This window comes from Lissotriton helveticus, chromosome 3_1, assembly GCF_964261635.1.
Source record: "Lissotriton helveticus chromosome 3_1, aLisHel1.1, whole genome shotgun sequence".
NCBI lineage: Eukaryota > Metazoa > Chordata > Amphibia > Caudata > Salamandridae > Lissotriton > Lissotriton helveticus.
In genome coordinates, this window is record NC_136061.1 from 1,497,706,734 (window position 1) to 1,497,730,687 (window position 23,954).

At 46.2% G+C, this 23,954-nt stretch overlaps 1 protein-coding gene across 4 annotated transcripts in view; it reads right to left on the reverse strand.

Annotated features, from left to right (window-relative positions):
* TBCEL (tubulin folding cofactor E like) overlaps positions 1 to 23,954 on the reverse strand; it is a 526,320-nt gene that overhangs the window by 295,606 nt on the left and 206,760 nt on the right. The window contains exon 1 of one of the 4 annotated variants that reach the window (XM_078682155.1): positions 11,746 to 12,022. The exons of the other annotated variants lie outside the window; for them this stretch is intronic. The gene's annotated coding sequence lies outside the window, so the exon portion shown is untranslated. Of the gene's footprint in view, positions 1 to 11,745; positions 12,023 to 23,954 lie in introns of those variants that run through there. 4 annotated transcript variants of the gene reach the window in all.

The window sequence follows — 23,954 nt, forward strand, 5'->3', positions numbered from 1 at the left end:
CAGATTCCTTACCTTTGAAACAGATACCCGAGCCATACCATCCCGGCGGTGGGTTGCGGACTCACATCCTAAACTAAAAAGTCTTGCAGGACGGAACAGACAAAATGCCCGTATCTGCTCCCTTGCCCATCAAGACAGTAATGTTTTGCTAACGTGTGCAAAGATGTCCAAGTCACTGCCTGACAGATGTCTTGGACTGGGACACCCGGAGCCAAGGCCGTAGTCGCAGCCTTTCCCCTGGTGCCAAGGCATAACAAATCTTGATGCAGAGAATGACCCAGCGAGAGATAGTCCTTTTTTGCACTGCCCTTCCCTTCTTTGCTCCCACATACCCCACAAAGAGTTGGTAATCCACTCGGAGCGCTTTTGTGCAGTCGTGGTAGAACGACAATGCTCTTTTTGTGTCCTGTCAGTGGAGAAGCTGCTCTTCCTTAGGAATGCGGGGGAGCAAAGAAGGTGGGCAAAAGTGATGGACTGACCCAGACAGAAAGAAGTCACAACCTTCGGCAAAAAGGATGCCCTGTTGGGAGGCACCACCTTGTCCGGAAAGGACATAAGATAAGGAGGAGAGCATGATTATGCCTGCAACTCACTCACCCTCTGGGCAGATGTAATCTCCACTAAGAAGGTTGTTTCGATGGTCAACAGCCGGAGGGAACAAATGTGCAAAGACTCAAAGGGAAAACACATTAGATAGGTAATGACCAAATTAAGGTCGCACTGTGGCATAAAGGGCATGGGTGGAAATAAGTGAGCCAGCCCTTTTAAAAATCTATTCACCATAGAGCCTTGAAGAGAGAGGGCTGGTATGGCAGCTGCAAAAAGGCAGACAGAGCAGAAAGGTAACCCTTGAGAGTTCCCTAGGCAGAGCCCTGTTGAGCAAGGGTTAGAAAGAATAAACGGAGAGTAGAAAGAGAAGCAGAAAGAAGATGAATGGACCTTTCTGTATAGTACAACACAAACTTCTGCCGACGGCAGGTGTATACAGTCTTAGTGGAGGTCCGCCTGGCTGCCACAATAACATAACAGCGTCAGAAGGAAGGTCAAAGGCTTTCAACTGTTGTAGCTCAATCTCCACGCATGGAGGCGCGGAGTTGACAAGTTCGGGTGGAGAACCCTCCCCATCTGATGCGACAGAAGATCCACCTGAAGGGGCAGTATGATCGGAGGATCGATACTCATTCTCAGGAGCTCTGGATACCAGACTCTCCTCGCCCAGTCGGGAGCCACAAGTATGACTTGGGCCCGGTCGCTTCTGATCTTCTTCAGAACCCTGAGCAGGAGTGGGTCAGTACCGCTGACAGTGCACATTCTCTTCGGAGGCAAACATATCTAACCAAGGTTCTCTCCACTGCTGAAAGAGACCTTGCACCACCACCAACTGGAGACGCCACTCATGATCTGCTAGGCATCAATGGCTGAGCATGTCTGCCCTGGCATTCAAAAAACCTGCCAGGTGTTGAACCTACAGGGTTATGCCCTGCTGTTCCAGCCATGTCCAGAGATGCAGGGCCTCTCGACAAAGGGTCCACGACCCCACCCCTCCCTGCTTGTTGCAATACCACTTGGCAGTGGTGTTGTCTGTGAACACCTGCACGAAAGTCCCCTTGACAGAGGGAAGGAATGCTTTCAATGCCAACCGAATCACTCGGAGCTCCAACAAATTTATGTGGAGCCCCGTCTCTGCTGGAGACCAGTGTCCCCTGATCTCCACCTCTCCCAGGTGGCCTACACATCCCAGAAGGGACGCATCGGTCATGACTGTGAGATCTAGTTGTGGAAGGGAGAGGGGTCTGCCGATGACCTAATCACAGTTTGTTAACCACCACTGTAGATCCTTTCCAGTTCCTTCTGAGATCTGAACCATGTCGGTGAGATTTCCCCGATGCTGTGCCCATTGGAACTTCAAGTCCCACTGCATAGCCTGCATACGCAATCTGGCATGTCTTACCAAGAGAATGCAGGAAGCCATGAGGCCCAACAGCCTCAGAGTCAGTCTCACCAAAATCCAGGATAGAGACTGAAATATCAGAATCATACCCTGAATATCCTGGACTCGCTGCTCGGGAGGATAAGCCCAAAACTGCACCGTGTCCAGAACAGCTCCGATGAAAAGGAGCGGATGAAAAGGAGCGTCTGAGAAGGAGTCAGGTGTGATTTGTGCATGTTTATAGAGAACCCCAGCGAATGCAGAAGGTTCGCCGTTGTCTGAAGGTGGGAGGCGACAGACAGGGGGGAGGACGCCTTCAACAGCCAGTCGTAGAGGTAGGGGAAGACTGACACCCCTAACCTGCGCAGATGAGTTGCGACCATCGCCATCACCTTGGTGAACACCCGAGAGGCACTGGTAAGGCCGAAGGGGAGCACAGTAAACTGAAAGTGCTTGCTGCGTACTTTGAACCACAGGTAATGCCTGTGTCCTGGAAAGATGGGAATATGAAAGTATGCGTCCAGCAAGTCCAACGCTACCATCCAGTCTTCTTGGTCTAGGGCAGACAAGACCTGAGCCAGAGTAAGATTTTTGAATTTCTCCTTTTTGAGGAAAGATTGACGGTCCAAAATATGAAATGGGCCGTAGTCCCTTGTTTTTCTTCGGAATCACAAAGTAGCGGGACTAACAGCCACTGCCTACTTCTGAAACTGGGACCCTTTCTATAGCTCCCTTGGCCAAGAGAGCCATAATTTCCTCTTGGAGCAACTTTAAATGAACCACCGTCAGCCGTTCCTGATTGGGCAGAATAGGAGGAGGCAAACAAAGAAAAGGTAGGGAATAGCCCTCCAGGACTACCTGCAAGACCCACTTGTCCGTTGTTATGGATCTGCAGTGGAGGAGATGATGATGAATTCTCCCACCAACTGGAGTAGTGTGGTCCTGCAGAATCAGCCTAGGATTGCTTGGAGGCCGCGGCTGCTGGGGGCAGTGTGGACAATGACTTCTGGCCTCCATTCAGAGATCAGATTGCACCGCGTCCTAGCACGGCTTGGGCAGTCTGTGCTGGTCGGTGGCTGGGATATGGCTGACACGGCTGGAAACCCCTTCTATTGCCACGGAAGGAAGACTGGCCAGGGGGTGGAAAAGAGGCCCAAGAATCTGGCCGTAGCTCGAGAGTCCTTGAACCTGACCAGGTCCGAGTCTGCCTTTTCCCCAAAAAGGCGGGTTCCGTCAAAGTGCATGTCCATCAAATTGGCTTTGGCATCGCCCGAGAAGCCAGGTGTAAGAAGCCAGGCATGGCGCCTCCAGGCCACCGTCGTTGAAATTGATCTGCCCAGCGAATCGGTCCGATCTAGGCCCCATCGTATGGTGAATTTTGCTGCGTCTCTCCCATCCTTAACAGCTTGGGAGAGTACAGCACTTGTGGCAGCACTTGCACACCCGTTTCCCAAAGGGAATGGGAGAAACGGCCCAATATGCATGGAGTATTCACCGACCACAAAGCCAAGGCTGGAAGAAGAAAACTTTCTTCCCAAATGAATCCAGCCTCTTGGATTCCCTATCCGGAGGGGAGGAAGGTACCGCGCACTGAGACATAGAGGCCTGCACCACCAAACTCTCTGGGGTGGGGTGTTGGCTGAGGATTTTTGGGTTGGCCGGAGCTGGGCGATGGCGACCTGCAAACATCCTATCCACAGGAGCCCCTGTGCTAGGTTTGGACCATGTTCCTAGAAGCACGTCTATAAGTGCCTCATTAGAGTGCAACAGGGGTTTGGACGTGGAAGCCCCAGGTTAAAGCACCTGAGTTAAGAGGTTAGTCCTGACCTGCACCGAGGGCAGCTTCAGTCCAAGGACCTCGGCTGCCCTCTTAACCACCATGGCATACGATGCCCCCACCTCCATAGCCACTATCGGCGAAGAGAGCATGCCAGTATCTGGAGAAGTATCCAATCCACTGGCCTCCTCAAGTTCCCCATACCAGAGTAAAATAGAGTAACATTGAGTGTAGTGATGTAGAGTATAGTGATGTAGAGTGAAGTAGCATGCAGTGGCATAGAGTAGAATATTGTAGAGTATAGTGGCGCAAACTGCAGACGTGCAAAGTAGCTGGAGTGGGTGCAGAGGCATAGGGGACATTAGTTTTGAGTAAAGTGACATAGAGTGCATTGCCGTTGAGTGCAGTGGTTTAGAATACTGTGGCACAACAGACTGCAAAGGCATAGAGTGGCACAGCATAGAGTGCAGTGATGTAGAGTGTAGCAGAATGCAGTGTTGCAAAGTAGAGTGGTGCGGAGTGGAGTGGTGCAGTGTGGAGTGGTGTAGAGTGCAATGCCAGATTGCAGTGGTGCACAGTAGATTAAAGTGGCATGGAGTGCAGTAGAGTGGTGTAGAGTTGTGCAGAGAAGAGTGCAGTGGCATAAAGTAAAGTGATGAGAGTAGAGTAGAGTGGCACAGAGTCCCTTGCTGCAGAGAAGAGTGTAGTAAAGTAGAGTGGCGCAGAGTGCAGTGGCGTAGAGTGTATTGATTGAGTAAAGTGGTGCAGAGATCATTGGTGTAGAGTGCAGTGGCATAGAGTGCAGCAGTGTAGAACAGAGTGGCGTAGTGTGGAATAATGTGGCATAGACTACACTGGCACCGAACATATTGTTTCAGAGTAGAGTGAAGTGACGTTGAGTGCAGTTGTATAAAGTAGAGTGTCCGAGTGCAGTAGTGCAGATTAGAATAGAGTGGATTGGATTGGTGTAGAGTACAGTGGCGTAGAGTGGAGCGATGCAGAGTACAGTGGCGTAGAGTTTAGTGATGGAAGAGAGCAGTGTTGCAGTGTAGAGTGACGTAGCACAGAGTGGAGTGGACTGGTGCAGAGTAGATAGCAGTGACATAAAAGAGTAGTGATGATGAGTGGTGCAGTGGCATGGAGTGCAGTAGAGTGGCGCAGAGTGCAGTAGCACAGAGTACAGTGCTGTGCAGTGGCAGAGTACAGTGGCATAGAGAGCAGTAGAGTGGTATAGGGAGCAGTGTCAGAGTCAAGTAGAGTAGCATAGAGTGATGTGGCGTAGAGTGTACTCATGCAGAGTAGAGTGTCACAGAGTGCAGTGTCCTAGGGTGGTGCAGAGAGCAGTGGCGTAGAGTAAAGTGGTGCAGAGTAGTGTGGTGTAGTGGCATATAGTGCAGCAGCATATTGTAAATTAGTTCAGAGCACAGTGGTGCATGGTAGAGTACATTGGTCTAGGGTAGAGTGCATTGGCATATAGTGGCGTTGAGTAGAGTGGCGGAGCGTTGACTGCGGTGGAGTAGAGTGGCGTAAAGTGCAGTAGCGTAGAGTAGATTGTTTCAGAGTAGAGTGAAGTAGTGTACAGTGCAGTATTGCAGAGTGGAGTGGTGCATAGTAGAGTGGGGTATGGTACACTGGCATAGAGTAGAGTGGTGCAGAGTAGAGAGGCGTGGAGTTTAGTAGAGGGTAGTGTCAGAATGCATTGCTGCACAGTAGATGAGAGTGGCGTAAAGTGCATTGGCGCGAATTACAGTAGAGTGGAGTAGAGTGATGCAGAGTAGAGTGCAGTGGCATAGAGTAAAGTAGAGTAGAGTGACAAAGAGTTCAGTGCAGCTGAATAGTGTCAGAATGCAATTGTGTATAGTAGAATGGTGTGGAGTGCATTGGTTTAGAATGCAGTGACATACAGTGTGAGGGTAAATTAACGGAGTGCTATGGTGTGTAGTAGAATGGCGTAGAGTATAGTGGTGTACAGTGCTGCAGAGCATATTGGCATCTAGTGCAGTGGCATAGAGTAGATTATTTCAGAGAAGAGTGAAGTGCAGTGTTGAAGAATGGTGTAGAATGCAATAGCAAAGAGTGCAGTAGTGCATAGTAGAGAGGGGTAGACTGCACTGGCAGAGTAGAGTGGTGCGAGTGCAGTGGTGCACAGTAGATTAGAGTAGTGTACAGTAGAGTGGTGTAAAGTGGTGCAGAGTAGAGTGCAGTGGCAGAGAGTAAAGTGGAGCTGAGTAGAGGGGTGCAGTGTAGATTAAAGCAGAGTAGAGCTACGCAAAATGGAGTGTCAGAGTTTGGAGACAGAGTTCAGTGCTGCTAAGTAGAATGTCGTAGAATGCAGTGATATAGAGTAGAGTGGCATAGAGTGCATTGGTGTAGAGTGCAGTGGCTTACAGTGGTGCAGAGTAAAGTGACAGAGTGCAATGGTGTATAGTAGAGTGGCGTAGAGTGCAGTGGCAGAGTAGAGTATAGTGGCTTACAGTACAGTGCTACGGAGTAGATTGCCATAGCGTGTATTGGTTTTGAGTAAAGTTGGGTAGAGTGCATTGGTGTAGATTGCTGTAGTGTAGAATGCAGTGGGGTGGTGTGAAGTTGTGCAGTGTGCAAAAGAGTGTCAGACTGCAGTGGCATATAATAGGAGGTTTCAAAGTAGAGTGCAGTGGCATAGAGTGCAGTGGTATACAGTAGCGTCAGAGTACAGTAGATTAGAGTGCCTTATAGTGGATTGGCGTAGATTGCAGTGGCGTAGAATGGGAAAAAAGTAGAGTGGCCGAGAGTGCTGTGTTGCAGAGTATACTCTCGTAGAGTGCAGTGGTGTATAGTAAAATGGCGTAGAGTGCAGTGGAGCAGAGTAGAGTGACGCAGAGTGGCATAGAGTGCAGCGGCGTAGAGAACAGTGGCATAGAGAGCAGTGGCATAGAATAGAGTGCGTAGAGTGCAGTGGCGTAGAGTGGTGTACAGTGCAAAGGAGCAGAGTGCATTGGCATAGAGTGCAGTGGTGCAGAGTGGAGTACAGTGGAGTACAGTGGCACAGAGTGCAGCGGCGGAGAGCACATTGTTTCAGTGTAAAGTGCAGTGGTGTAGAGTAAGGTGGCATAACCACAGCACCAAAACTGCCCTCATCGCCGCCACCGACATCAGGACCCTGCTCGACAACTGAGAAACCGCGGCCCTCATCCTCCTGGACCGGTCAGCAGCTTTCGACACAGTCTGCCACCGCACACTAAGAGCACGCCTCCACTACACCGGAATCCAAGAGAAGGCCTGGACTGGACCACTTCCTTCCTCTCCGGAAGAACCCAGAGTGTCCGCCTCCCCCCTTCCTCTCCGAAGCCACCGAGATCATCTGCGGCGTACCCCAAGGCTCATCCCTCAGCCCAACGTTGTTCAACGTCTACATGGCACCGCTCGCCCACATCGCCCGATGGCACAACCTAAAGATCATCTACTCTGCCGACGACACCCAGCTGATCCTCTCGCTCACCAAGGACCCCCACACTGCCAAAACCAACCTCCACGAAGGTATGAAGGCCATCGCCGACTGGATGAGAAACAGCCGACTGAAACTGAACTCGGACAAGACGGAGGTCCTCATCCTCGGCTCCTCCCCCTCGGCCATGGGCAACTCCTGGTGGCCAACGGCACTAGGAGCATCCCCTACACCCACCGACCACGCACGAAACCTAGGGGTCATCCTTGACTCCACAATCTCCATGACAAAGCAGGTCAACGCTATCTCCTCCTCCTGCTTCAACACCCTCCGCATGCTTCGCAGGATCTTCAAGTGGATCCCCACCGAAACTAGAAGGACAGTCACCCAGGCCCTCGTCAGCAGCAGATTGGACTACGGAAACGCACTCTACGCAGGAGCCCCAGACAAACTACTGAAACGGCTGCAACGCATCCAGAACGCCTCCGCACGCCTGATCCTCGATATCCCCCGCCGCAGCCACATAACACCCCACCTGAGAGACCTGCACTGGCTCCCCATCAACAAGAGGATAACCTTCAAGCTCCCCACCCAGGAACACAAGGCACTCCACGACACCGGACCAGCGTACCTCAACAGCTGACATCATCTACACCCCCGCCCGCCAGCTCCGCAGACAGCGCCCTCGCCACCGTCCCCCGCATCCGAAGAGTGACTGTCGGCGGCAGATCATACTCCCACCTCGCCACCAAGACGTGGAACACCCTCCCCATCCGCCTACTGCAAACCGAAGACCTCCTGACCTTCAGGAGACTCCTCAAGACCTGGCTCTTCGAACAGTAGCAGCGTTCCCCCCAGCACCTTGAGACCCTCACAGGTATGTAGTGCGCTTTACAAATGCTATGATTGATTGATTGATAACGTGGAGTGGTGTGGAGTGGAGTGCAGTGGCGAAGAGCGCAGTGGTGGACAGTAAAGTAGTGTGGGGAAGAGTGCATTGGCATAGAGTACAAAGGCATAGAGTGGAGTTGCACAGAGAAGAGTGGAGTGGCATAGTGTGGAATGGTGTAGAGTAGAGTGCAGTGGTGTGGTGCAGAGTAGAGTGGGTTGGGGTATTGTGGAGTACGCATGGTATGGTAGTGCACTGCCATTACAGACAACACATCTTCAACTGAAATGAACATTACATTTGCACTCACATATAGTTTTACTGATATACAGCACACAAAGGAAAATGTGTGGAAATGTTATCACCCAATGTATTGATTTGATCGCCAGCACAGTTCATTTACAGACATTTAAATCTTGTTGTGTTCTAGAAAAAAAAATAACATTGTACAGCCTTCCTCAAGCCGGCCTCCAGTTGCGAGCATGATTGTCACATAAATCATCTCACTTTGAAGTCAGAGAAAGTAAAATAAACACCAAGCTCCCTGGAATACATAGCCCGACATTTGTCCAACATTTTTGAATGCACAGCAAATGTGACAAAATAAGAGCAAGATTAAAAGTCAGGTTTTCAGAAAGCGAGTTTGTGGAAGAATACAGTAAACCAGATTTTTCAGCAAAGGGGAAGACGAACTCAAGCTGAACAGCCTAACGCAAATAGAGCCAGCAAATAGAAAGCCAGAAAATGTGAGCTACAAACTACAAAACCAATAGTAAGCACGGGTAGTATGCATTACTAGGTCAACTTTCTGAATGTCCCCAATATGTCTTCAGTAAACCTGACAGCTATGCTGTCTGGTAGGCTGCAGCCTAAAAAGGGAATACCAGGGTATTTGTGACGTTCGTATAACAAGTAAGTCATCATACATCTACATTTAAGTGGTTGAGAGGAAGAGAAGTGTAATGAAGTATATGGAAGAGAGGAAAGTTTTGGCATCTTGGATGATTGTATAACTACATGCACCCCAGCTGCTTCAAACTTCTGCATGGGACCACAATGGGAAAGGAGGGCAATGTAAGAGGAAGATGTATTTTTCTAATATATTAAACACACAATGAATGCAAAAGTGGGCCAGTGTAGCACCATCCAATACATCACAGCTGTGAGGCGTATACAAAATAAAGATCCTAACCATGCTGATTAAAAAATATTCATATTCAAAAGTATGGACCATAGCCAACATTAATGAAATAAATAAGGTGAACGATTGCCAAAGTTCATTCACCATCTAGGTGCTAATAATGGAGAACCAAGCAAATTGCTTAAAATAAAACTATGAAACACAAATGAACAGCAGACACAAGCAAAAGAGAAAAACGATTAAATACACACATCATAACTGTAACCTTCAGTGAAAGAAGTCAGTCATCTCACTTCATAATCTCTCGGAGATGTCAAGAACCCACTCCCCCTGTGCCCACCCCTCCAATGATCTGGAGATGATCCTAAATGGCTCCTGTGTCAACTGAGACAAGCAGACATTCAAGAGACAGATCATTCTTCACAGAAGGAAATTACTAATTCTGATTAAATTTGCTGCCTAATTATTCAAATAAAATGTGGAAGGAGAATAAAATGCATTGTTTTGAAAAGACAGCTAGGTCCTTTAACATGTGCGCTTGGAATCTCTATTGATGTGTGCCTTTGAGCTACTCCGGGATACGGGACACTGGGAAAAGAAAGACAGTGCATTCGCAAGTGCCCAACCCACAGCAGTGTTATATAACAATGAGGTAACCCGAAATACCACTGGACCCGGGTAGCATACAGTACAAAATAGAATGGTCACAGTGGTAGTCAAATTTGTATGGTACAAAAGATATAAATTATTCAAAGATCACCATGAGTTGCAAATTAATGCAATTTTATTCTATTCATCCACACGTGATTATTATAGGCAGCACGATTATCTGCACATTTAGTTAAAATGGTGCTCGAAGAGGGGAACACAAAGTGCTCAGGAGGAAGTACGTACTAGTGAGGGTTGTAGGAAAGGAAAGGCAGCATGCAATATATACATCAGATATAGCTGCAAACTATCCAGCCTACCGATGGCAAATTAATACAAAACAAACATAGCAATATCTGGGCTCAGAGAATTAATCTTTGTCGTCATTGCTTGAAATGTAGTGTGAAAAACCGTCGACGTTTCAACCCCTATATGTCATGCAGGTGATTAGATGCTAATTATGGGGTCTTCATCGGGACAAAAGATTAGAAGAGAGGGAAGAAGCACCTAGAGGCAATCAAATAATTCGCATTAGTCAGGTGATGGGGGGGTTGCTGATCACGAATAAGAAGAAGAGAAAATGACAATTGAACTAATTTCAGTTTCACCGCTCATCAGCCAGGATAGCTTGACTCCAGTGGCATGGAGAGCACGGGACCCACGTCTGGGCATACCCGTCACACTTGGGGTGACAAATGCAAAGAGAACAATTGATGGACAGAATGCAAAACAATGTCATACATGCACCCCAGTACAGAGATCTGGGCCTAAATCCATTGTTTTTTGGCTCCCCATGCCATTCCAGTTTGAACCCAGCCATATGCAAATGAGTCTTGACCCTGCGCCCAATGGGAACAGTCCAGCCCGAACTGCCATCCTAGATCCTCCTTGCCCTAAGTGCGCCGGGTATGCCCAGAAGTGGGTCTTGGGCTCACTGTGCCACTGGATTCAAGCTGGCCTGGCTGATGAGGGGTGATGCCCCGAAACCGGTCCCACGATGCTTGTTTCCAGTCCAGGGAGGATCTGGTTTGGCAGTTCGGTCTGGACTATTTCCATGGGGCACAGGGTCAAGACTGATTTGCATATGGCTGGGTCTAAACTGGGGTGGTGGCATGGTGAGCAAAAGAACTATGGATCTAACCCAGATCTATTGACTGGGGGTGAATGTTTGATTTGCTCTGCATTAAGCCCATCATCTGTGCGTCTTTTGTTATTTCTAATATATGGCACTTCTGTGGCTTTTTACTTATAACTGGCATTTCTGTGGCCTACTGGTTGTTTGCCTTAATGTATAAGGACTTATTTGTTATTACATAACTAATATCCGCACGTCGAAGCAATCGGATTTTTCAACCTACAGCAAAATAGAGTAAGGCCCTCCCCGCTTCACCCCAGTAGCAAGGGTACAGCCATTGAAGGGGCCAGCCAGGTTATATCCCACATTCTGAGCGAGAAATCCCACAACTGCAAATTATTTGGCACACGGGGACCGCCAACTGTCACGCGGACAGTGCAAAAAAAACCTTTCCTTTTGCTTTCTTTGATTGAAATGCAGCCCATCAGATTCTAGATATCGGCGAATGTGCTAAAAATAAAGGTGTATGGGAAACGGTTACTCTGAGCAATCCCATATTAAAACGTGCTTTTATTCTACTGACCGCGATGACAAACGTTTATCATGTCACCGACACATTGTCAGACCTGGGCCTGTGCCACTGAGCTGTCAGTGCGGTCCCTGCGTGACACTGTTATTTCGGCTCTGCCCCGAGAAAGGCTGGATGACTCGGGCACTTCCATGAAATCTCTGCCTGCCATAGGTAGGTAAGAGGAAAAGGCCGCAGGTTCCCGTGGTGTGTCTGGGAACCGCCGATGCTCCCACTGGGTTTTATAATTCCAAACAGATACAATTACAGCGGCACCACTGAACAGACTGTACCTGCTGTTGTTGCGGCTGCGCGTTCTTCCCGTCCGCCTCTCTCAGTGAGCCGCATCCGGACTAGAAGCACCTGCAAGATCCCTGTGGCCCATGCGAACGCAACTGTTGTGTTGATATTAGTAAACTTCCGTCAACGAAAGCCACCCGGGCCGTACCCTTCATCCCCAGCGCGTAGCTTCCGGTGCTCCATCTGCAAAAGACCCCGTACGCTGCAGTTATTATGAGAAGTCCGTCGGCGCGAGGCATTCGGCTTATACGAGCGAGCCCGCGGATGCGTGTTGTGGCTGCTCCAGCCCTCTGCGGCTCCGATAGTACCGAGCCGCCTGTTCCTGCGTCACGGGCGCATGTTTTCCCTTTAGTCCCTGAGCCTCCCCATCCTGTGTGGGAAAGTGGTTTGTGTACACGCTGCCGCAAGCACATTGTGTGTGACGTCCTAGTCCCTCCGCGAAGACGGCGTGTGTGACGTGTTGCACCTCTCCTACAGTGAACAGCGACAGGGCTGTGCGCCCAATGCTCCTCGGAGACAGGGATGGGGCCTTATGTTTCACAACTCTTACTGCTTCTCGGGGGGTAGTTTGGGCTTTCAAGTGTTTTGAAGGTCTGCGTGGGTCTTGCCTTTAGAGTAGGGTGACCAGGCTTTCCGAATTTGCCAGGCGGGTCGGATTTTTTTTACCAGTTGTCCCCGCAGATTTCAGTAAATATAGCGCATATCCCTGTTTTTAGGGAGGGTCGACTGAAAACGGCGGGAGGTTCTTCTTATGTTTTACAAAGCAGGGATAGTTAGCAGTTGTTTCAAGAAAGTAATGTAATTAACGGGCACGCTACTGGGTTTAAAAATTGCATTTTATGTATGTTCTAATTGCCTGTTTTGTAATTCTCTGTCGAGGAACTCTGTCATTCTGTGGGCTCGCTTTAAGTTAAATTGTAGTCCTTCTATTTTTATGAAATGTCCCCGTTTATTTGGCTTTAGAATTCTGGTCACCATGTGACAGCTGCAACATCTGAGCTGCCAAGAGGCGCTACTAGGAGCTTGGCCTTTGTGAAGGAGAGTTGTTAAGAGATTGCTCAATCTGTATTAGAGGTTGGGAAAGGAGTTATTGGGTTTGACAGCTTCTCTTCTCGTCAGGATTGTATTGTACTGTAGTGGCATTTATATAGCAGCCACAGCGCCTGTCGAGGCGCAGATTTGTTTCCAATGTTGGCAGCACGCTATTCAGCGGAACCAGTGTTAGCTATTGCTGGTCACAAAAGAGGATTATCACGTTATTTCAGGTTAGGAGTAAGCAGTTTAGGCTGGTTTCTCAGGCAAGTTTAGAAGCAAGTGTTATTAATAGCTGGAGGATGGTGTGTGTGTCTGGTAGTCCCCATGTTAGGAACGTTGACCGAGGTGGGATTAGTCAAAGTATTAGAGGTGGCCATGCTGACTCGTGACGATTCTTACAATAATTTAGTAAGATTATTGTGTGATAACCACGGTGATGGGCTTTAGTCTGGAAGTATGTTGTGACTACTCGATTACTTGTGGATAAAGCTGACGGCAGAGCCAGAGCTCAGACAAGTCGTTGTTTTCCTAGCTCTCAAAGAAGAAGTCTTCCTTTAGAGCCTCATGGCCAGCAAATGTACAGTAGGGACAGCTGGATAGAAAAGAGAGAGCTCGATCAAACAAGCACCACAGACAGGAAGCCTATGAACACTTGGAGAAGCGCCTAGAGCTTTGAAGCAGGGCAACACGGGCCTACAGGGTGAAGTACGTCAGGGTAAGCTGGGCATATGGACTCCGCACCAGGCGGGTATAAAAGGGTCTTCGGGTAATACTGCACCAGCGTACATCTCATGGTAGTAATTATAGGCTGGTAAGTGAGGGAGACCTTGACGGATCATTCAAGCAGTGGTGGCTTGAAGCAGCAGGAAGATGGAAACACAATTGCTGGTGGTGCTCCAAGAGGGCTATGAGGACACAGCACTTGGAGTCCAGTCAGTCAGACCACTTTATTCGGCTAACCAAAGCCATAAAAGTACACTGCAGTGAACACTTGGAGTCACATTGAGGGAGCATCAGGGGCCTGAGCAATTTGGAAGGGGCAGCAGGAGTTGAGGGACACAAAAGGAGCGACAGACCAAGATGGGAAACAGAGAGAAACTTGGAGATCCTGAGAGCCTTAAATAGGGTGTATAGAGAGGGTCCAGCTGAGGCACAGATGGAGTATGGCATCGTGGTAGTCGGTCAATGTATAGGGATACTTGCGTGAGGCTGGTGTAAGCTCTGCATTTTGGGAAATGATTAATGGCCAGCTGGGTCTGACAGAGACAAGTTCTTTGTAGGTCACTGGAATATCTAGGCACTAATTGAGAGAGAGTGAGAAAAACTTTGTTTATTTAGACCATATTCTTTTAAACAATACTCAAAGCACAATTGGGATCCAAATAGTAGGGACAATATGAATTCTATAACAAATAATTAAAATACCATACATGTAAGAAAAAGGTAACACCCTCAAACAATCACCATTCGTTAAGCACAATTTACAAAAATATATAAATCCCTAAAATTCTCACTGATGGGAGAACGCGCCAAAACATTTAAGATCAATGCCCCTCCTTTAATTTCTCCCTTACAAATTCTTTTGTTGCTTTCAGAAATGTTCCCCAGTCCAATTGCACTTTCTAGCGATGGCATATCTGTGAGTAAACAAACGGCTTGGGCATGCGAATTTAGCTTGTATGTTAAGAATATTGGGCGTAAAAACAATTTCCGTATAGCTAAGACCAATGTGCAATCAAGCAATATGTGCAAAATATTGTTTCTTATTCCTAGCCCACATTTACAAATACCATCTGAACAAATCAATGCAGCCTTTATTTTTTCTTCCGTCTTCCAAGGATTAATCCCAACTCGGGCCCTTAAAATTTCATGTCTTAAACCTTGGTTGGGCAAATTATCCAAGTATGGAAACCAAGCTTCATTTGCCCATGAGCTTTTTAACCACTGGACTGATTTTTGTCCCTGTCATATAGTCTAGGTCCTGCGATCTTGAGTAAGACTGCCCTTGTTCCCGTAGCGTTCTCTTTGTAAAAACGACTACCAGGGATTGCTGAGAGAGTCTCACATTAAGGTGCACTGCTATTTTCTGGAGGTTTCTTCTCACGTCCTTTGCCCAGCTAAGGCTACTTGTTTGAATCTCCTCTCTGCACCATTGTGAGACCTTCTGTACATCCCCTGGGTCCTGGCATTTCCAGAATCTTAACAAAGACATTTGGGTCTGCACACTCCATGATATTAACCCTAGCTCCATTCTGATTGCTTGGGTCATTGTGCAGCTTGGTAGTGACATTAGTATTTTTAAAATGTTCCCTTCTTTCCTATCCCACCCGCATTTACCACTCAGGTGAAGAACCTCTGCCCGTACAGTACTTGCGGGGGTCATTGCTTCGAATGCCTTTAACATGGGTCTGTGTGACATATCACCATATTCTTTATTACATTTTTTAAGCCCACACACTGACAAGAAAGCTTTTGCTTTTTGTGCCTCCAGGTGGGTGCTACCAAGGCGGTCGCAGCACTGTGCACTGTTCACAAAGTGGTCATAAGATGACCCTCTAAATCATTAAACAAGATTATATATAATGAACCAAAAATTTTATAAAAACCATTAACACAGTTATACTTGTAAATGTAAATCTTTACATGTAGTTTAGGGTCAAGGTTTCATTAACAACACATTTTAGTGGTGTTGACTAAGGGTGGGCGTAGTGGGGCTCCGCGGAGCTACGCGGAGAGGGCGAGAAGCTACGCCCACTCCCGCACTCCGCGTAGCCCCACTACGCACCTCCCTCCCGCTCTCCCCCGCATACATTATTTAAGCAATTAGCCTTATTAAAACAATATTAAAGCACCTACCTTGTCCGGGGCTCCCTCTTGAATAGCGTCCTTTTCCTGGATACCAATGCGCATGCGCGGGCAGCCGCGCATGCGCATTTCTCCCGAGAAATGCACATGCGCGGCCGCATGCGCATTGGTATCCAGGAAAAGGACGCTATTCAAGAGGGAGCCCCGGACAAGGTAAGTGCTTTAATATTGTTTTAATAAGGCTAATTGCTCAAATAATGTATCTAGGGGAGGGCGGGAGGGAGGCGGGTGGCGGCCGACTCGGCTACGCACACGGAGTGGGCGTAGTGTTGCCGGCTACGCTGTCTACGCAAAATGCGTAGAAGGCAACACTACGCCTACTCCGTGGGCGTAGCCGAATCGGGCGCCCAGGGTTAGTGTTGACATATAAAGTAAAGTACAATTCAAAGAACAATTATCATCATAAAGTACACATAAGTACAAATGATCGTATTTTAACAATGAATCTTGTAGGGGCCCGATGCATTTCGGGACAAAAGGGTCCCTTCTTCAGGGGCCAAACTGAATATCACTATATGTCGATTTCTAATCAAGATTCAAATTCCGTGTGGGTAGCCAGTCGAAACATCTAGACCGATGTCGGCAGGTGAAGGTTCATGTGTTGTGCAAAATGTAAGTCAAAAACTTCACGATGTCAGAATTCCTCACTAGCCCCCCATTGATAGCCGGAGATGGAATGTCAGGTATACCGCCAGGTTGTGACAACCTGGCGGTATACCTGACATTCCATCTCCGGCTTACATTTTGCACAACACATGAACCTTCACCTGCCGACATCGGTCTAGATGTTTCGACTGGCTACCCACACGGAATTTGAATCTTGATTAGAAATCGACATATTGTGATATTCAGTTTGGCCCCTGAAGGGACCCTTTTGTCCCGAAATGCATCGGGCCCCTACAAGATTCATTGTTAAAATACGATCATTTGTACTTATGTGTACTCTATGATGATAATTGTTCTTTGAATTGTACTTTACTTTATATGTCAACACCACTAAAATGTGTTGTTAATGAAACCTTGACCCTAAACTACATGTAAAGATTTACATTTACAAGTATAACTGTGTTAATGGTTTTTATAAAATTTTTGGTTCATTATATATAATCTTGTTTAATGATTTAGAAGGTCATCTTATGACCACTTTGTGAACAGTGCGCAGTGCTGCGACCGCCTTGGTAGCATCTAAATTCTTCTGTTCACTGGCTCTCGTAAGACAGCGAGGGTCTCACTGCTGCACCTCTGTATTACATTTGATATAACCTTTGGTAAATAATTGATTACTCCTGGAGTGCGCTTCCAACCCCCATTGTATCCAGGTGGGTGCGCCATTTTAGCGCGCTATCAAACCAGAGGCCTAAGTATCTATATTCTTTAACTACCTCCAATTTGTCTTGACATAAAAACCAGATAAAAATCCTATGACTCTTCCCAATGCATAAAACCTTTGTTTTTTCCATATTTACAGTTAAAAACTTTCTATCACAGTAATTTTTAAAAGCATTTAATTTCCTTTGGAGTCCTATTTCTGTTTGATCAAGGATCACAAGAACATCTGCTTATTGGAGGCAGGGCACTTTGTTACCACTCATACTTGAGCTTGCGCTTCTTTCTACTTCTAATACTGCAGGGAGATCTGAAAAAAAAAAAATTAGCAAATAACAAGAGTGCCAAAACGCACCCCTGTCAGAGCCCATTCCTTACAGATATCTTGTGAGTTAATGACCCCTGCGTGTCTCTGATAACCTGGGCCTAATTCACACTATGTAACTCTTTTAAAATCATGAATATGCCGTCCGGTATTCCATATTTTATTATGTCTTCCCAGAGGCAGTTACGGTCCACAGAGTCAAAGGCTGCCCGAAAATCGACAAAGCAGCAATGCAACTTCCCATTTTGCTCTATCGATTTCTAGGCCAGTGCCCATAGGGCAAAGCAATGATCTATTGTGGAATGGACTTCTTTAAATCCCTCCTGTTCTGCTGGGATGATTGATCCCCGTTCTGCCCAATCTTTAAACTTACCTAGTATTATTTTAGCAAAAATCTTTTCATTAATGTCAAGTAAGTTAATTCATCTATAATTCTTTGGTGCATAAAAATCCCCTTTCTTATGAATCGGCCTGATTATCGCACCCTTCCAGTTATTTGGGATGGTCCCCGATTCTAAGATTACTTAAAACATTAGGGAGAAGAATTCTGCCCACCAGGACGACTTTGATTTTATTATCAGAGCTGGCAGGTTATCTGGGCCTGCAGCTCTTTACATTTAAGGTTTTTATGGTATTGAGCACATTTTCTTCTGAAAAATCTGCTTTTAGATCTTCTACCAGGCTACTCCAGTCCCCTAGTACTTCCTCTTCAGTTTCTCTCTCCGGGTATATAGTTCCTGCAGATAATCCTCCCAGGCACTCTCTTCTACCACACAATTCATTGAGGCAACTGAAGGTTCTGTTGCTGATTGTACCAGCTTCCAGAACTGTTCTTAGATTCGATAGCCTCCAGCAGATTTCCCCCAACAGGTTTCCTTGTAGGCTCTTTTAGTACTATAAAGAAGCATGGTATATTCTTTCTTTAGTTTGACAAGATTTTCAGCCCTGGTCTTATCAATTTTTTTACGCAGGCTATGCTCTTCTCTCCTTAGTTCTCTTTTCTCGTTTAGGCAGTCTATGTTGAACCAGTTTCCTTGTCTAACCAGGGTATTTTGTTTACTCTTAGTAGCCCTTGCATCTGTTCTGAGTTATACCTTGATACTTTGTACCACTTGATTTATTTTTTCAACATACCAAGCCAAGTTTATGCCACTTGCACGTCCTAGATCAATGTTTTGTTGGGGCTTGGTTAATCTTTATATGTATTCGTTATCAAAGCTTTATTTCGACATCAGTCATAAAAGCACTTCCTCCCTAATACTATACATAAAAAAAGGCTAGTCTATATACACAATGTTAAAACAAGAATTATACAGTTATAAGTCGAATACAATAGGCTTTTAACAAAGTTTGGATCATCATTAATTATACTCATAGTTGAAAAAACTTTATGGATAAAAACTACAAATCTTCACAGCGTTTTTCCTAGCAAGGTACATGTTCGGATGGCCCAGGCCCAGCCCAAGAACTTTGCGACTGCAATTGCAAATAATGGAGAACCATCAGTCTCCAGTATTCTAAGTGCTACCACTTGGCTCCTAGTCCCCATATTAAGGCAAAGAGGTCTTATCCATTTATGTCTTGGATTTGCATATAAGGGACAGCAAAACAATATGTGGGAGACGTGCTCAGGTTTATCTTTACAAAGGTAACAATGTTCATCCCATGCTGTAGACCATTTCTTTTTAAACATATTTACTGGGAGAGATCCAACTCTAAATTGGAAATACAGTTTCCTGTCGTATGGTTTCTCAATCAAATCCCAATAAGCTTCACACGATGGAATCATTTTTAATCCAGAAAGCGTCTCGACAACGTACAATTATTACCGTTGGCAAAAATTCTATAGTTCGTCATCTCCCAATACAGCCGTTTTATCTCAATCTTTGAGGGAAAACAAGACACATCAGGATTGCCCCACAGGTGGTCTAGATTTAACTCTGACAGTAGCCCTCGTAGGTCTTTTAACCAGGCTATTTTATGAAACTCATCGAGCAAGACAACATCTAACAACGCTGTAGCGTAATGGGCTAACTCCGGGGTTACCATTAGCCGTCTCCAATATAGCAATGGGCGCAACTTTGCTATGTCCACAATATTCTTCCTACCAAGGTCCAATTTTAGAGGTACAGTAGGGGTACTTTGCGGTACTCCCACCAGTCCCCTAAGGAACTTGTTTTCTATTGTGGTCAAGTTTGCTAGGTTGCCAAAACCCCATAATTCTGAGCCATATAAACTGGCGCTGATAGCTTTCATTTGGTATATCTCAAGCACACAATTTATTGGTTTTGTTAGGGAAGCTTTGTGTTTTAATAATAATGCTCCTGTTATTTGGCTGAACTTTAGGGCTGCGGTGTCTAGGTGGGACTTCCATTTCATGTTCCCCTGGAGTGTTATTCCCAAGTAGGTAAAAGCATCTACTTGTTCAAGAGGTGTACTTTTGTAGGTAATAACCCCCCTTAATGTTGTTCGACAGTTCATGGACATAAACTTTGTCTTGCTGGTGTTTAATTCTAGGCCTCGCAAATCGCAAAACTCCCCAAAAGCATTAACCGCCTTTTGAAGGCCGCTTGGGGTGCGAGATAATATCAGCGTGTCATCCGCAAACATAAGAACGGGGACACGCGATCCAGTGATTATTGGGGCATCAGAAGGGGACTTTTTCAAGAATTGTGGTAATCAAGTAGAAAAGGACACTTGTATCTACAAAACCCATTGGTTCACTTTGACAACCCTCATAGACGCCAGAGATTTTGACGATGCGGTATATTTGTTTTTCCGCCCCTCATCTAGCGACATGTCATAGTCATTGGGTGGTCAAAGGTAAAGTATGCCTGCCTCACCCGAGGCACCTCTGGAGAGTGTAGAAGTGTCCAGAGATCAAAAAGGAGAAGGTACAATGGCCAACCAGCGAGGGAGTTTTTGTAAAATAACAGTATAGTCACCATAAACAAATTTATTAAAGAAGGTGAATACTGTAGACTAAAATCGAATGGATATATTCGATAATCGTGTAACTAGATTATCATATACGTTGGTTTTTTTTAAAAAGTCGACATGTTTCAGCTCCTAGAGGCCCAGGAGGGTCCAGAGGTGCCTCGGGTGAGGCAGGCATACTTTACCTTTGACCACCCAATGACTATGCCATGTCGCTAGATGAGGGGCGGAAAAACAAATATACCGCATCGTCAAAATCTCTGGCGTCTATGAGGGTTGTCAAAGTGAACCAATGGGTTTTGTAGATACAAGTGTCCTTTTCTACTTGATTACCACAATATTGTCCTTGGGGAACTGAACGGGACAAGTATTCCTCATCCCTCTCTCTTGATGAACGACTTTTTCAAGAAGTCTACTATTCCATTTATATATATTGAAAATAATGTGGGCGCCAAGACGCAGCCTTGTCTCACCCCACGCTCTACCGGGAAGGACTCGGTTACTTCTCCCTGCGACCCCCATCTAATTTTAGCATAATTATTTTCATGCAGTCGTACAATAAGTGTGAGAAGTTCCTGGGTTATCCCTTCATCGGCCAGAACTTTCCAAAGCTTGTCTCTGGGGACCAAGTCAGAAGCTGACTTTAGGTCGACAAAGACAGCATACAGGGGGCCATTTTTTAGGGTGACGTTCCTCCAATATAAAGTAATGAAATAAAATACCTGGTCTATTGAGCTTGTCAGGGGACGAAATCCTGCTTGGTATGGAGACAAGATGTTGTTTTCATCAATCCATACTTGAAGTTTGTTCTGGACCATACGGCCCATCAGTTTCTGGGCAGAGTCTATGAGACTGATGGGTCGATAGTTGCAGGGGAGTGATTTATCCCCCTTTTTGTACACAGGTATTATTTCGGCTCCTTTCCAGGACAGTGGAACCTCACCACCCATTGCCAATGCATTGGCAAGACAAGAAAAGTATTTACACCATGAGTTCCTATCGCTTAGGTAAACATCAGCAGGTATACCATCCATGCCAGGCGCTCTTCCCCTTGTTACACAATCAAGGGCAAGACTAACATCGTTCTCGTCAAAAACATTGTGCTTAAAATAAACACTAAGTGGGAGGTCATCACCAGGTAACAGTTGGTTGCGAGCATATTGTGGTTTAAAAAATGCTATCCAGTCATCGATAGCAACATGGTTTTGAGGAGAGGCAGCCTCCCCCCCCATCCCCACTTTACCTTAGACCAAAATGATTTTGAATCTTTGGCCGCACAAGCAGTTCTAAGCTCGCACCAGATTTCCTCATCCCACGTCTTCTTTGCTTGCTTTTGGGCACGTCTATAGATATCCCTAGCTTCTCTTACCACTGTTGCGTTCCCCAACCGGAGTGCTCTACTAAGTTTATGGCGTGCCTGTCTACAGTTTTTATCATACCACCCCTGGCAGATTTGATGGTTTTTACCCTTATTGCTACTCGCTGGTATTAAAAAGAAGGTTTGTAATCTAGAAAAGAATTTGTTATGGGCCTCCATCATAATATCACTAAAATTAGTGTTACATAAAAATGAATTTAAACGGTCTACTTCCTCACCTACTACTTTCTTAAGTTCGTCAAACTTCCCCTCATCCTCCACTAGCTTCCCCCACTTTAGGTGGCACTGATTGTTAGAGTTTACTAAATCCAAGGTCACTCTCTCGTCCTCTATGCTGCCCCCCCTTCCCCCTGAGAAGGGCTTAAAATCCATACACAGCGGATTATGATCGCTTTCCAATCTTTTCACTACGGACATATCTACCAGTTTACTCCAAACCCTGGTGTCTATCAGGAAATAATCGATTCTACTGGATGCCCGCCCATTATCAAACGTGTTGTTTCCACCCCGATCAGAAACTGTGCGACCATTTGCTGCTCTAAGCCCCCTGGCTAAACAAAGACTCTTCACTTGAATAGCAACTGTACTCCATTTCTTAACTGTAGTGATCTCAAGCTGTGGGATGCCCCATTTGCTGTCCTCTTCTACGGCAAGAAATTTATCCTCCTGGCCCAGGGGTTCAAAGGTGGTATTTAGATCCCCCCAATAATTATAAACTGGTCTGTGGGAAAGGTTTCTAACTCCTGTTCAAGGACCTTCACTACTTCTGAGGACTTTCCCCCTTTGACCCCCCTAGCGTATATATTAAAAAGGGCAAGTTCTTCACCATTATTTCATTTAATGATAACTGATAGAATATCCCCACTTGGGAGCATTTTTTGTCTAGTCGTACAATTCAATGATTGACGAATCCATATCAACATGCCTCCTGAAGGTCTACCTTTACCGTTTGACACTGCAGGAATGAAAAAATTAAGATACCCCACCCGATGGACAGGGCTTACTTACCAAGTTTCTTGGAATAATACGATATCATGCAGATCGATAAAGACACACCATTCAGTTGATATCATTTTACTCACTATCCCCGCAAGATTCCAAGAAATAAAAGACAACGGTGGACTATCACCAGGTGAGCCCGTTTGGGCAGAACTTGAGCGATTACTTGAGGATATGACTTCTGGAGGTACTCTGAAAGGGGCAGTACATACTTCATCCAATCGGAGTTCAGATATTGGGTCACTGCCATTACCCCGGATTAAGTTACTATACCCTTCATGGTCAACCAATCTCGCCATACTTTTCCTGGTGTTATGTGTTAGCTTACAATTGCTTCGGTGTGCCAGGGCTGATGGACCCTCTGTTATAATGGTATCATTATCTACTCTCACTTGGCTGTAGTGTCCTGTCCCAATATATTGCTGTGTGAGTCAATCACACTCATTTAAGTTTGAAAGGGCGGTGAATCTGTTTTCTAGGTTTATTCCCCAGTCACATCTCCGGGCACCACCAATCCCACTGCCACCCCCACCCCCACCACTTCTACGTGACACTGTAGTCCATTTAGTCCTTAAAATACTGGGTCTAGCTATGAGACCTCTCCTACTATAAAAGAAGTCGAGTGTAAGGGGGACAATTTCCGCCGTTCTGCGTTGTGGGGGCAGAAGATTGGGTAAGATTTCAGGCAACACCTCCGGGTCTCTAAAATGCAATACAACACAGTCGCCTGGAAATCTCTTTGGGCTGTTGCCTATCCATTTTACCCTTCTCGCATTTGACAATTCCTCTGATAGTATATGTTTACCCCGATCAGAGATGTGCATGTTATTAGACAACCAATATAGAGCTTTGGTTTTAAGTGATTGAGGAGACTCTGTCTGGCCATGATTCAAAATTGGAACATTGGCTAAAACCAGGATTAAAGGAGAAGCTTCAACAATTAATTCCATTGGTCCTATTTCCCCAAGAGGGTCTTCATTGGCCTCACCACTAGTCAGTGAATCTGGTCGGAGGCCGTTATTTATTGTTGGGGCTGGGGTAGGGATGGGTGATTGTATATGTACCAGAGTGTCCCCATTTCCTATGGTTCTATCTTCCCTAAGATTTATGTGCTCTATTTTGTCTACTATCTTGTTTGGCAGTTCCCCCACACATACATTTGTGTTTGTCAAAAGGACCTCAAGCTTGTTAACCTTATCAGTGAGATGGTCAATCTTAGATAAAAGTGGCTTGATTAGCCCTTTCATTTTCTGATCAAACATGCCTAGTAGTTTTTTAATATTGGCTTCGTCCCATTGCATAATACCCTCGTCTTCAACCCCCATATCTTCAACACT